The sequence below is a fragment of the Fukomys damarensis genome, unplaced genomic scaffold, assembly GCF_012274545.1.
Source record: "Fukomys damarensis isolate Sample0158 unplaced genomic scaffold, DMR_v1.0_HiC HiC_scaffold_16, whole genome shotgun sequence".
Classification (NCBI taxonomy): domain Eukaryota; kingdom Metazoa; phylum Chordata; class Mammalia; order Rodentia; family Bathyergidae; genus Fukomys; species Fukomys damarensis.
This window is the reverse complement of record NW_022900928.1, coordinates 106,702,239-106,714,712: the sequence shown is the minus strand read 5'-3', so window position 1 is coordinate 106,714,712 and position 12,474 is coordinate 106,702,239. Positions and strand designations below refer to the sequence as shown.

Genomic DNA, 12,474 nt, shown 5'->3' with positions numbered 1-12,474 from the left:
ATGATATAATGATACATTGGTTACAGAATGATACAATAATATTTTGTGCAAATAACTACGTACTAATTAATAACTGATTTTCTTTTTTGGTACTGGAGATCAAACTCAGGGCCTTTGGCTTGTGAGGCAGGCAGTGGAATCACTGAGCTAAATCCCTGGCCCCCTGATTTTCTTTTCTTACTGTACTGAGGGTTGAACCTTGAGAATCTAGCACACATCAGCCCTTTTGAAAAATTGTGAGGCAGGGTCTTGCTGAATTGCCCAAACTTCATGTCTTACTGCCTCAGTCTCTCAGACACTTGGGATTACATCCATACACCATCTAATGACTGAATTCTTTTTCTAATAACTGAATTTTAAGAAACCTGAAATGCTTGTTAAAGGTACAATCTAGGCAACTATTCAATCACATCATTGCCATCACATGTTTACTTTTTGAGTCCGTCTTTAGTTTTAGAACAGACCATTTGAAAAAAAAAATGTTTTCAATCTTTTTAAAAAAAAATCTAAATTAGGGCCAGAGATTTAGCTCAGTGGTTCCACCTCCTGCCTCGCAAGTGCAAGTTCCTGAGTTCGATCCCTGGTACCTCACCCCCCAAATCTAAATTCAGTAAAACAAAATAACACAAAAATGTATCTATGGACTAAAACTTGTTTGCCAAACAAATACCAGCACATCCTGCAACCCTCCCTTTGTTTCACTATTTAAAATTTAAAAACAATTAAAACTCCCATATGATGGCATACAATAAAGACGCTGAAATCAGTGACTTATTTATTCATCTTTAAAATGATTGTGCTGTCACTGTGGATTTGAAAATGACTGTTGCAATGCAGGCATATGTGGCATCACAGGGGGAATACACAAACCACACCAATGATTTGGACTTGGACCGTTTATCAACCTAACCTCCAAAGCAAGCAGGGCCGAGTCCACACAGCTCTAACTGAGAGCATTGTCAGTCATGTTCAACATAAAATGCGCTGTCAGTTAAAATTAAAATAAGAATAATTAACTTTTAAGAAAATCACATTGTCTCTCTAAAATTAAAACTCACAGCAATCACAGCAATTGCTTTAGAATTTAGAAGATTTTTTTTTGAGGGGAAGAGCATTTCATCACTGATCTTGTTTACAATAGCTGGCACGTGGCGATGATAAAAAGCAGCAGGGCTCTAGTTGGTTTCATTATTGCTTTTAAATTCCCTATAGACAGTGTGTCCCTTATTATTGCCTCCACCTGGTTAGACCGCAGCCCATTACGCCTCCTTTGGCATGCTAGTGCTCCACAATGACACTCATCAAAGTCGGCATTGTGAGTTTCATCACACTTTATAATGCATGCAGGGTTTACTAGGGAAACCCTGGAGATTTGCTCATTTAAATTAACAAACCCCAAAACCACCACCTAATGACATCTTTCTGTGTATCCAACTTTCTTAAATGGAAATTCAACAGGAAAAGAATCAGAAAGGAAAAAAAAAAAGGGTGGGAAACGCAAATTAGAGAAGGCTTCTGGCTGGTAACACCCTGCCCAAAGTGGGCGTTCGGCCCTGCAAGCAGCCCCTACTTGGCCACCTCTAGTTGTCGCCTTGCTGAGACTCCCACCCAGTGTACCCAGGCCAGCTAATTTCTTCACAAGGAGCCTCTAATCTAGGTGGCCATTTAAGATTTCTTAATGATTAAATGTCAGAAGTTAATCCAACCTTTAGAAAACAGAGCAGCACAAACAAAATACATTCACAGCTGCAACATGTCCCCAGGCTACCAATTTCCTAGTGAAAAATGCAAAACTAGCAGCTGAACGAACTTAAAGAGGTTGAGAAAATATGCTTTATTCTCAGATTCCTTTCCTTTCCTAAAATGTAATGTTTTGGAAAAATCCAGAGACACTTACATCATATTCAAAATTACGTGTGGTTTAATGAGCAAAGTAGCGCAATTAAAATAGGTAGTAAGGAAAGTCCTGAACTCCAAGAGTAGTTAGTTCACTCTCTTGAGTCAGGGCCAAAGATGGTGTCACTCAGATGCCTGCTGACTAAGTGATGTACAACAGATTTATTTAACCACCGGCAAACCACATTTCCTTTTCCAGGGCAATAAGTTAAGAGAATATTTGCCTCCCTTTTTTACAGAGAGAAAAATAAAGATTTCTTCCTCATCGGAGGGCAGCTGCGACCAGTTCTCTGAGAGAAATCATTAAGCCTGCAGGATTCAGAGCACAGAGCCCTGAAGAGCTGAGGCTTCCTCACCTTCCGGCGGTTTCAGGCACTGGCACCCTGAGAGGTGAGTGTTTGTACCGTACCCCCAAACTTTACTCTCCCGTTCCACTCCTCCCACGCCTGTGAGTCAGTAGATTGCCTGTAAGAAATCCAATCTAAATCCTTTTGTCTAGATCTTATTTGAACGGGCCTGTGGCACACAAAAGTGAAAATTAGAAAAGGGACACTGTTGCCCACGTTTCCTCCAGGAAATTAGAGCTTCCTGTATCTCACTGAAGAAGTTGTAGAAGCTGATACTCCTTCTAACAAAGAATCCCAGCCTGCCCTCCAGTATCCTCAAGGCTCAGTTCCCGCAGAGGGAAATAAAGAATTAAAAGCCAGAATTTGAATAAGGCTTAGTACTCAGGGGCCTTTAAGAATTGTCTGGCTTAAGTGGCATGAAAACGCCCCTGTATGGCAGCGTTGCCATGGCTTCTCACTGGAACCCTAGGGCCACCGACTCCGTCTGCGACTCTAGACTATCTCCTTCGCTGGGAAAAGCTTTGCTTGCTTACAGCCTCTCTGTGCCACCAAATAAAGGCCCCAAACACTAATCTCCAGCCCGGCCTACCTTGCAGCAACAGGCTGGAGAAGGGCCTTACACGTGTGATAGCTGTCTCTCTCTGCATGGCAAGGGCAAGAACTAAAAAAAAAAGTAAGTCTTGGGCCGGGGGTTTGGCTCAGTGGTTCTGCTGCCTGCCTTGCAAGCACAAAGGCCCGAGTTTGATCCCTGCTACCCCGCTGCAGTAAGTCTGGCCATTTTCCACGAGTCAACTTCTTTGTGAGAATATGTCCCTTTTTCAGGGCCTTTACTCTGGACTGATTTTTATTTTTGTTGTGCAAACAACAGCAAGATGAGACATGATCATTAACAAAAATTGACGTGACTATAATTGCACTCTTCCAAATGTCTACTTTTGAAGTTTCTATAAGAGTATTGATCATATGGGACAGTTTTAACGTCAAAAAAGAAAAGAATAATATCTTTGATCCTATCAAAGATAGAAAGCAAACTGCTGATTCTAGTTCTTTTCTGGGAGTTGAGAGGTGAGAAGGGGAGCACTCATTTAACATAGCCCAACCTGTTCTAAGCATTAGAGCTTCATAGATTAACACAGACGTCATACCTTCTAAAGAAAATTATCAGAGAAATTTTAAGCATCAGTACAGAAATTTGGCATGGGAGATCTGTTGCTCAAAATAATACAACAGGGGCCCTGGGTACCTTCCTCTCTGAGCCCGGTGAACCCACAGATCCCAGGGCATGTATGCTCTCTCAAGAAACTCCCTGCAGCCTGGTCGTGTGGCACATACTTGTAATCCCAGTACTCTAGAGGGCTGAGATAGGAGGATTCCAAGTTGAAACCCAGCCTGGGCAATTAGGGACTTAGTGAGACCCTGTCTCAAAAAAAAAAAAAAAAAAAAAAAAAAAAAAAAAAAAAAAAAAAAAAAAAAAAAAAAAAAAAAAAAAAAAAAAAAAAAAAAAAGGGCAGGGATATAGCTTAGTGGCTCCATGCCTGCCTAGCAAGCACAAGGTCCTAAATTTGATCCCCAGTGCCAAAAAAAATTTTTTTAATTAAAAAGGGGGGCGTGGAAATGTAGCTCTATGGGGAGGCTCTGGGTTCGAGCTTCATACCTCCCCCCCAAAAATTATTTTTAATTTTAAAAAGGGGGCTGGGAATGTAGCTCTGTGGGAAGGCTCTGGGTTTGATCTCTATACCTCTCCCTACTGTCCACAAAAGGAGGCTCCTCAAACATACTTGAATTAAGGGTATTCATCTCCAGAAAGCTATTATTTGCTGTGCCTTTTATGTAGTTTTGTGGATTAAACTCAAAGTAAAGTAAGCAAGTTTCAATTGTGTCTTAAATGGTTACTAACAAATAAAAATTAAAATGCATACTTTTTCTTGGGTTTTAGCAAGTACTGTGCTTAAAGGAGGTTTAACACATAATATAATTTTTAATGTTGTTTTTCTCTATCCAAGTGCTTCTGTTCTATAAAAAAAAAGGAAACCTGAAAACCCCGTTAAGTAATCAAAACTTCTTGTAATTGTGCTTTTGTATGATGATAGAACATAAACTAGATAGAACTGTTGTAAGTACTAGTACTACACATGCAGAGGAACAGGAGCACTAACTGGCCCTGAGCTGCTTTCATCTGCTGTGGGAAGGAGTGGAAGGAAGTGTGCCAGGCTGCTTACTAGTGCTGAAGCCTGCAGAATCCAGGGCCTAGCGCACAGGGCCAGTGGGGAACAGTGGCCCTCCTCACAGGGCAGTGGGATAACTCTAGATGCACAAAGTACATCTAAGGAAGGAGAGAAGAAATTTAAAAGTAGACAAGGAAATCCAAGTTTTAAAACTGGACTTTTAAGGAAACTGCAGCTTCAAGCCTTTTCCCCTTCCAGAAAATGCATTCAAAATAATTCTTAAAGGTCTTAGTGACCCAGTAAGCCTGTAAATCAGGCTCTGGACCTTCCTTTTTGCCTGTAAAGTATGCTTCCTCTACCCTCACCAAAGCAGCAGTGTGACAGGGCAGCAGATCTCAACTTCTAACACAAGTGAACGGGCCATATCTGCCACTGCCTGCCAAGTGGAATGACAGAATAGGTTTGGGGATATAGCCCTCAGCAATAGTGTGCTTACCTAGCATGCTTGAGACTTGGGGTTTGATCCCCAATACCATTCAGGAAAAAAAAAAGGAACCGACAGATACACTACAGATCTGTAAACATTAAAAGCACAATTAGAAACAATACAGCTGGGGATGTAGCTCAGTGGCATCACATGGTACTGAAAAAAAAATATGACTAACTCTAGATCTATATATTCAACAACTTAGATGAAGCAGACCAATCTTTGTATAATACAAATAACCAATGTTCAGTGAAGACAAAGATACCAAACAGGCCTATATTATATTAAAATTGAATTTATAGTTAACAACTACCCAAAAAATAGAAAACTGTAAGCCCAGATGACTTCAATAATGAATTTTACCAAATACTTAGGGAAGAAACATCAATTCTATACAGTTTCTTCCAGAAAACAAGAGGGAAATATTTCCCAACTCATTTCATTTGGCCAGTTGTACCAGACAACAAAATCAGACATCTTAAGAAAAAGTACTTTGAGGGCCAGAGATTTAGCTCAGTGGTTTTGCTGCCTGCCTCACAAGCTCAAGGTTCTAAGTTTCATCCCTGGTACCAAAAAAGAAAAAGCACTTCTTTAAAATATTATCTTTATGTGTTACTGTCTGAAGAGTTAGCCATTCTCTTTATATGAAATGATGGGAACTGGTATAGTTCTTCCCTTTCACTTTTCTAGTCTATTTCTTTGGGAATATGCCAACCCTTATAAGTTCAACTTTTTTTTTCAGTACTGGGAATTGAACTTGGAACCTTGTGCTTCCCAGGCAGGTATGGCACTACTGAGCTAAACCCCTGGCATAAGGTCAATTTAGATGACACCTGTCCACTTACATAGATTTCCATTTGATTCAAGCCATTTTTGTTCCTCTGGTCCTTTCATCACTTTGGGGTCATTGCACTGCAAACTATTTCATGAATGTTTTGATTGGCCTGATTATATTAGCCACTCTTAAAATTATAAGGAATGCCCCAATATTATCCTTCCCTGTGTGGAAAATATAGTTGCTATCAAAGAGAAACAAGTAGGCATTAAAGTAAACTACCTTCTGATTAGGAATATGTGAGTTTCACTAACTGTATTTCATTGTAGTAGCTATCGTTGTTCTGTAAAACTGAACAGGTTGATGCCAGGGATTTAGCTCAGTGGCACCGAAACTGCCTGGCTAGCGCAAGGTCCTCTGAGTTCAATCCCTAGTACCAGAAAAAAAAAAGGTTCTTTCAAAACTGAACATGTTGAGCTGGGTGTGGTAGTGCATGCCTATAATCCCAGCATTTGGGGGGCATAGAAAGAAGGACTGCTAAGAGTTCAAGTTCAAAGCCAGCCTGAACTACAAAGGGCGACCCAGCCTCAAAAAAATGGGTAGGGCAGGGATTTAACTCAGTGGTGCTGTGACTGCCTTGTAAGCGTTGGGTCCTGAGTTTGACCCCCCATACTGGAAAAAAAACACAAAAACAAAAAACAAAAAACTGAACATGTCCTTTTTATGCAAATGACATTTGTTAATCTAACTTTTATAATATAGTTTATGCAAATCCTTTCAAGGATGGCATTATCTAACCTTTACAGTATGAACAATGTGTGTCTGGGTTATTGTTTATAAAGAGAAGAGAATCTGTAATTAAATCAAAGTATATAGTTGATTCTAAGTGACTAATATATATTACTTTTAAAATTCTAAAGAGTGGGCCAGAGATTTAGCTCAGTGGTGCCGCCACCTACCTCACAAGCCCAAGATCCCAAGTTTGATCCCCAGTACCACAAGGAAAAAAAAATTCTAAAGAGTGAAACAGGTTCAGTCATGAGAAGATGCTTGAAAAGCAAAGTATCCAGTACAGTGGCTCTAAGTTTTGCTTCATCATTTAATCAATCAGTCATTTTGGGTGAATGACATATTCAATTTTATACTGCTTCCACTTTATTTTGCACAGACATTTCATCAATTATTACTCTAGTTTGAAGGGGAACCCTTCTGAATATAGCTTTCAGTCCGGACCAAACAGTTTGTCATGGCAATAAATAATTATATATTTAAGAAAAAAACAAACAAAAGATGATGTATCTTCAAAAAATAAAACCTAATATTCCTGTCTCCTTAAAACCAGTCAGGATGAAACTTCCTGTGCCCAGCAAGAAAAGATCAATGCCCTTCCTCAAGCTAAAGCAGTTCCATAAAGACAAACCTCCAGGTCTCCCACACTGCTTAAAAATAAGGTATCAAAGTCTCAGGTAGAAATGAAGTAGGACAGAAGAAATTAAACACAAAAAAGGTAAAAAGAATATTAAGATTTTAAATTATACATGTAGCTGGGTGTAGTGGCACATACCTGTAATCCCAGAACCCAGGAGGCTGAGGCAGGAGGATCTGCTACATAGCCAGCCTGGGCTACACAGTGAGTTCAAGGACAGCCTGAATCACATAGTGAGATCCTATCTCAAAGACAAAACAAAACCCCACAAAATTAATTTTTTAAAATTGTTTTTTATTTGTTTGTTTTTGGTACCAAGGATCAAACTTAGGACCTTGCCCTTGTGAGGGAGGCAGTGGCACCACTGAGCTAAATCCCCAGTCCTAAAAATTATACTTTTAAGAAAAACTGCAGCTTCAAAACACAATTACTCAAGCCAGTGGAGGCACATATTTGTAATCCTAGCACTTAGGAGGCAAAGGCAGGAGGATCGCTGTGAGATTGAGGCCAGCCTGGGCTATGCAGGGAGTTCAAAGCTAGTGTATACTACAAAGCCAGACCTATCTCAAAAAAACAAAAAATAAGAAAGTTACTCAAGCCTTTTTCCTTCCCAGAAAATGCACTCAAAAGAATTCCTATAGGTCTTAAAGACACAATAATTCTCCTATGCCCCTGACAGACTAGACCTGAAAATCCTTTTCCGCAATGAGAGTGGAAGCAAACATTCTATGTTTAGGGTGGGTTAAACTCCTCACGTCAGCTTGGGGACTCCTCAGACCAGTCCAGTGACATATTCACCCCACAATCCAACCCCTCTATAAGAATAACAGTTCTAGAACTTTCTAGCCTTGGTGTTTAACTTTTAGATCTCTTGCAGCCCAACAGTGTTGAGTTTCAAAACTACATGGCCCAGCTGCTGTTAAGCTCTTAAAAAAGATCAAGGGACAGCAGTCCGGCAGAAGGGAGCAAACTACATCAAGGCTTGCTTATCTTCCATCTCTACATTTCTCAGCCCTTGAATTTCTGTGTCCACATCTGCCAGGCCTACAGCCAGTGGGCAATGAGGATAAAAATCAAATATTTAATTTCCTTGGAACCAGCAAAGTTCCATCTTGGCCTCCCTATGTCAAGAAATTAAAATACACAGAACTAACATGCAATTTCATTTCTTCACTATCAGAATACACTGAAAGCCAAGAAAAACAATATTCCTCTCCTGTGTGCCCTGAAGAAATAGCCTTTGACATTTTAAGGCTTCCTGTCATTCCACCCCGCTAATGTAAGTTGACTTTTCATAAGCAAAAATCCAGACAAAGGAGGTGGGGAGGAGAAAGACTCAAACCACTGGTTTTTGGAGAACTGTAATACCCTCTCGATCACAAAACAAACCTGTTACATAAACACGATGAGCCAGAGAACTAATTTGTGCAATATGTTCCTTGTTTACTAGGATCCTGGAATGCATGCTGAATTTTTAGCGAGGGCGGTGTTGGAAAGGAAGTGCTGTGCTCAAAATTCAACATCATTCTTCTCTCCAGTGTGATTACAAAAGTTTGGTGGAAGCCGCACTTTGAAGCAGGAGAGAGTGTAGGATTTGGGGAAGCGGCCTCCATCTCCCGACCAGAAGGTTCCTGCCCAAGCATCACAAAACATTTCTCCCAGAACATTAATTGGTAAGTGCTTATTTTCCTCAAACTGACACAAAGTCAGCTGACCTGGAGAATTCCCACAGATGAGGTTTTTTTGTTTTGTTTTGGTTTTTGTGAGTGTTGTTGTTGTTGTTTTGGTACCAGGGATTGAACTCAGAATCAGAGCCTTGCAAGGCAGGCACAGTGCTACTGAGCTAAATCCCTGGCCCCTACAGATAAATTATTTACAAAACTATTTTTAATAACTATCAGCTGGCAGGAAAAACAAAACAAAACAAAAAACAGGTCTAATCAATGCTGTCTGCAAATTCACATTTTTTGGTCTTGTCAAAAAGGGTTTATCTCCAGATCAGCCACAGCTGTGAATTGAATCCTTAAACACTAAAACCAGAAAATAACAACTCTAGGTTGGAAGTGTATAAAGAAACGTCAGTAATTTTCTGTTTAACACCTGGAAAACAGCTCATAATCTGGGTTTCAAGTATGATTCAGACATAGTCAAATGGTAGTGGAGGAAATCTCACTGTAGCATAAAAAAGTGTAATGAGATTCAGAAAACAAACCAACATTGCCTTATTTAGTTCAGAAGATAGGAAGACCTTGCTACATTGTCTGCTCACCGTGCCCCTCCATGCCGCCCCTTTCAAAGTAGGTTTTGTATTTCTTTTGTTCTCGCTGAATTTTTGAAAATTTTTATCATTGCCCTATCAGAATAACTGGCAGCTGAGTGGTACAAAACACTTCCTTCTCTTGAACTATTAGGGGAAACTATGTCCCTTTCTCGTGCTACTTTATGCCCAAGTCTCGGGGCTTGGATCTACGACGCAATGCGGCACAGCTCGCGGCACGTGGAGCGCAGATTAGGCCACAACGCTTGGCTGGGACTCACGAGGTCAGATGGTGCACAAGCAGTGGGGCGCGGGTGCCTCCGGTGACTGGGGCTGGCTGGGGGGAGATCGCTGAAAGTGATAGCAAGGGCAGTGCAGCCCGGTACTCACCTCCCCTGGATGGAGACACATTGCAGCAGGGCAGGAGCTAAAGGGAACCAGTTACCGGGTTTGCGGTTTCTAGGAAATGAAATAGCAAAGGAGTCAGGTGCAGTGTGGCGCAGTTGTGCACGGTGGCATGCCTGTAAGCCTCGCCAGGCTGAGGCAGGAAGATCCCTGGGTTTGAGGCCATCCTGGGCAAGGCCCTGTCTCAAAAAAGCAAAATAAACTGAAGTTTCTTATGTGTGTGTGTGTGTGTGTGTGTGCGTGTGTGTGTGTACACGATACTCGATGAACATGTTGCTCGGATTTGCTTCCTGTGCTATTCAACAACACTTGACAATTTAGTGGAAACTTGTCTCAAAGAATAAAAAGGTAAAAAAAATTTTTTTTTTAATTGGAAAGGTGCTGGGAATGTAGCTCAGTGCAAAAGCCCTGAATTCATTTCCCAGTGGTAACCTACCACCACCACCAAAAAGGAAAAAGGAAAAGAAAAAAAGACATCCAGAGTTATTCCTCCGGAATGTCAATGTTATATTTCTTTTTATATAAAAACAAGAAATTAATTATCCATGGTCACCTGATGTCAGTCACCTACTATAGCTACTATAGTACCTGAATGAGTTTGATGTAGTTCCTCGTAACAAATGAGTTACACACAATCAGATACAATGTTCAACAGACTATTTAAATTGTAGCTGGAGCTACAAGGAGGGGAGAGACAGGTGGTCCTGGCCCATGAGGCCGGCACAGCTCAGTGTGGAGAGACTGTGTGCTCAGGGGCCAGGAAGGAAGGCTCTGAACACAGCCAGACCTGGGGTCCAGCCTGGTCCGTACCACTTCTGACAGCTGCCACCCTCTCCTAGCCTCACGCAAAGAGTAGCAGCACCTCTCAGGACTGTCGTGGGAATGAACTGTGAAAATGTGTGTGATGTTACTGAGCACTCTGCTGTACTTAACAGTATTCTGAATAGAGCCAGGTAAACTGGTTTAATTATAAGCAACCCTTGATTGGACATCCATGGGTTTCAAGTGAACTTGTTAGCCCTTGCTAATAGCTTGGAGAAAAACCTGCCCCTTTCCCCTGAAATTAAACCAAAAGAGGTATCCTAGTGAAGTGGCCAGACGGGCAGTCCATCTCTCAGGAGGGAGGCTCAGCCTCACTGCTTAGCAGGCTGCTAGGCTCGGGTGTATGAAGGTCAGCAAAACTGCAGTCGAGAAGAGGCATACACTCATCTGATAAACATTCAAATATGAGGAATAATTCTCCACTCAGAGACATTTAGATTGGAGCCCAGGTTTGTGGAGATTGCTGAAGAGTTCATTGAGGAAAGCAACATTTGAAATACAGCTCACAGATTAGACGAGCTCGTGAATTTCTCTTTAATTTTGATACCACAGCAAGCTCAGGAAATAAAACCTTAAGTCAAATGAATTGTAATTAATCATAATTAATTTATGAAAGATATTAGATTTATAAATTATCCCATCTTCCCAGTTTGTGTGTGTGTGTGTGGTACTGGGGATTGAACCCAGGGCCTTGTCATTTGTGTTTTCTATTTTGTGACAGGGTCTCACTAAATTGCCCTGACAGGTCTTGAAATTATGATCCTCCTGCCTCAGCCCCTAAAGGACTGGGATTATAGATATGCACCACTACACGCATCACCCAGTTGTGTTTTGTTTTTTGTTTTGTTTGGTACTGGGGATCGAACTCACGACCTTGTACTTGCCAGGCGCTGTGCCACTGAGCTACATCCCCATCCCATACAGTTGTGTGCTTTTTTGTTTAATTGTTTTTGTTGTTTTGGTTTGGTTTGGTTTTGGTACCAGGGATCGAACTCAGGACCTTGCACTTGGGAGGCAGGGGGCAGCATTACTGAGCTAAATCCCCAGCCCTAGGATCAAAATTTTGAAGGCCAGCCTGAGCAATTTAGCTAGAACTTATCTCAAAAATAAGAGTGGCTAGGATTCAGCTCAGCATTGCAGTGCTTGCCCAGCACACAAGAGGACCTGACTTCAAGTTCAGGTACTACAAAAAGAAAAAAAGGCTGAGCTTACAGTTCAGTGATAGAATATTTGCCTAACAATGAGCCCTGGGTTTGATCAAAAGCAAAATAAAAAGAAATTACAAGAATATCCATATCCATGTGTTTTGAACATATAACAGCTTCCCCCCCACCCCAAATAAAAGACCATTTTCTAGCTATTATAAGTGAAATCTGCTCAAACTGATTGGGTGCTCTTCAGTAATTTCCACAGAATGATTATTTCTTTCCTTTTATATTTTTTTCAAGCAATCATATTCATCAAACTTAAGAGAGTGCCCAGATACAATTTCTCTCTCGCTGAGGCAGATAATTGATCACATTCTAGCCAGCTGGATTACAGCAGGTCAGTGAGACCATAGCAGGGAGCTAGGCTATGTTGGACTGGCATTCATCACAAGAAATTAGCACATCCAGGGAATCATTTGACACTAAATAAATTATTTTACTAGAACATTGTCACAGGATCAGAATGTCCTACTTGGCCAAAAAGGGATGAGTATCATATAGCTTTACTGTACGATCAGGAAAACATTATCATTATTCACAGTAGTATCTTTCAGCTGATGTTGTCTCTAAGGTTTAAACATAGGTCACAGATCCAAAATGGTATCAGAACTAAGCACAAATAATACCTTCATTTAAGCTCCTTGATCAGAAGTGTGTGTGTGTGTGTGTGTGTATGTTATATATAT

General features: G+C 40.9%; 1 protein-coding gene across 2 annotated transcripts in view; it reads left to right on the top strand.

The window, feature by feature from the left end:
• Positions 1-2,177: 2,177 nt before the first annotated feature.
• Gpr1 (G protein-coupled receptor 1) overlaps positions 2,178-12,474 on the top strand; it is a 51,757-nt gene continuing 41,460 nt past the window's right edge. The window contains exons 1-2 of one of the 2 annotated variants that reach the window (XM_033764017.1): positions 2,178-2,286; positions 8,547-8,769. The gene's annotated coding sequence lies outside the window, so the exon portion shown is untranslated. Of the gene's footprint in view, positions 2,287-8,546; positions 8,770-12,474 lie in introns of those variants that run through there. The other variant, XR_004517377.1, reaches the window with a different exon arrangement.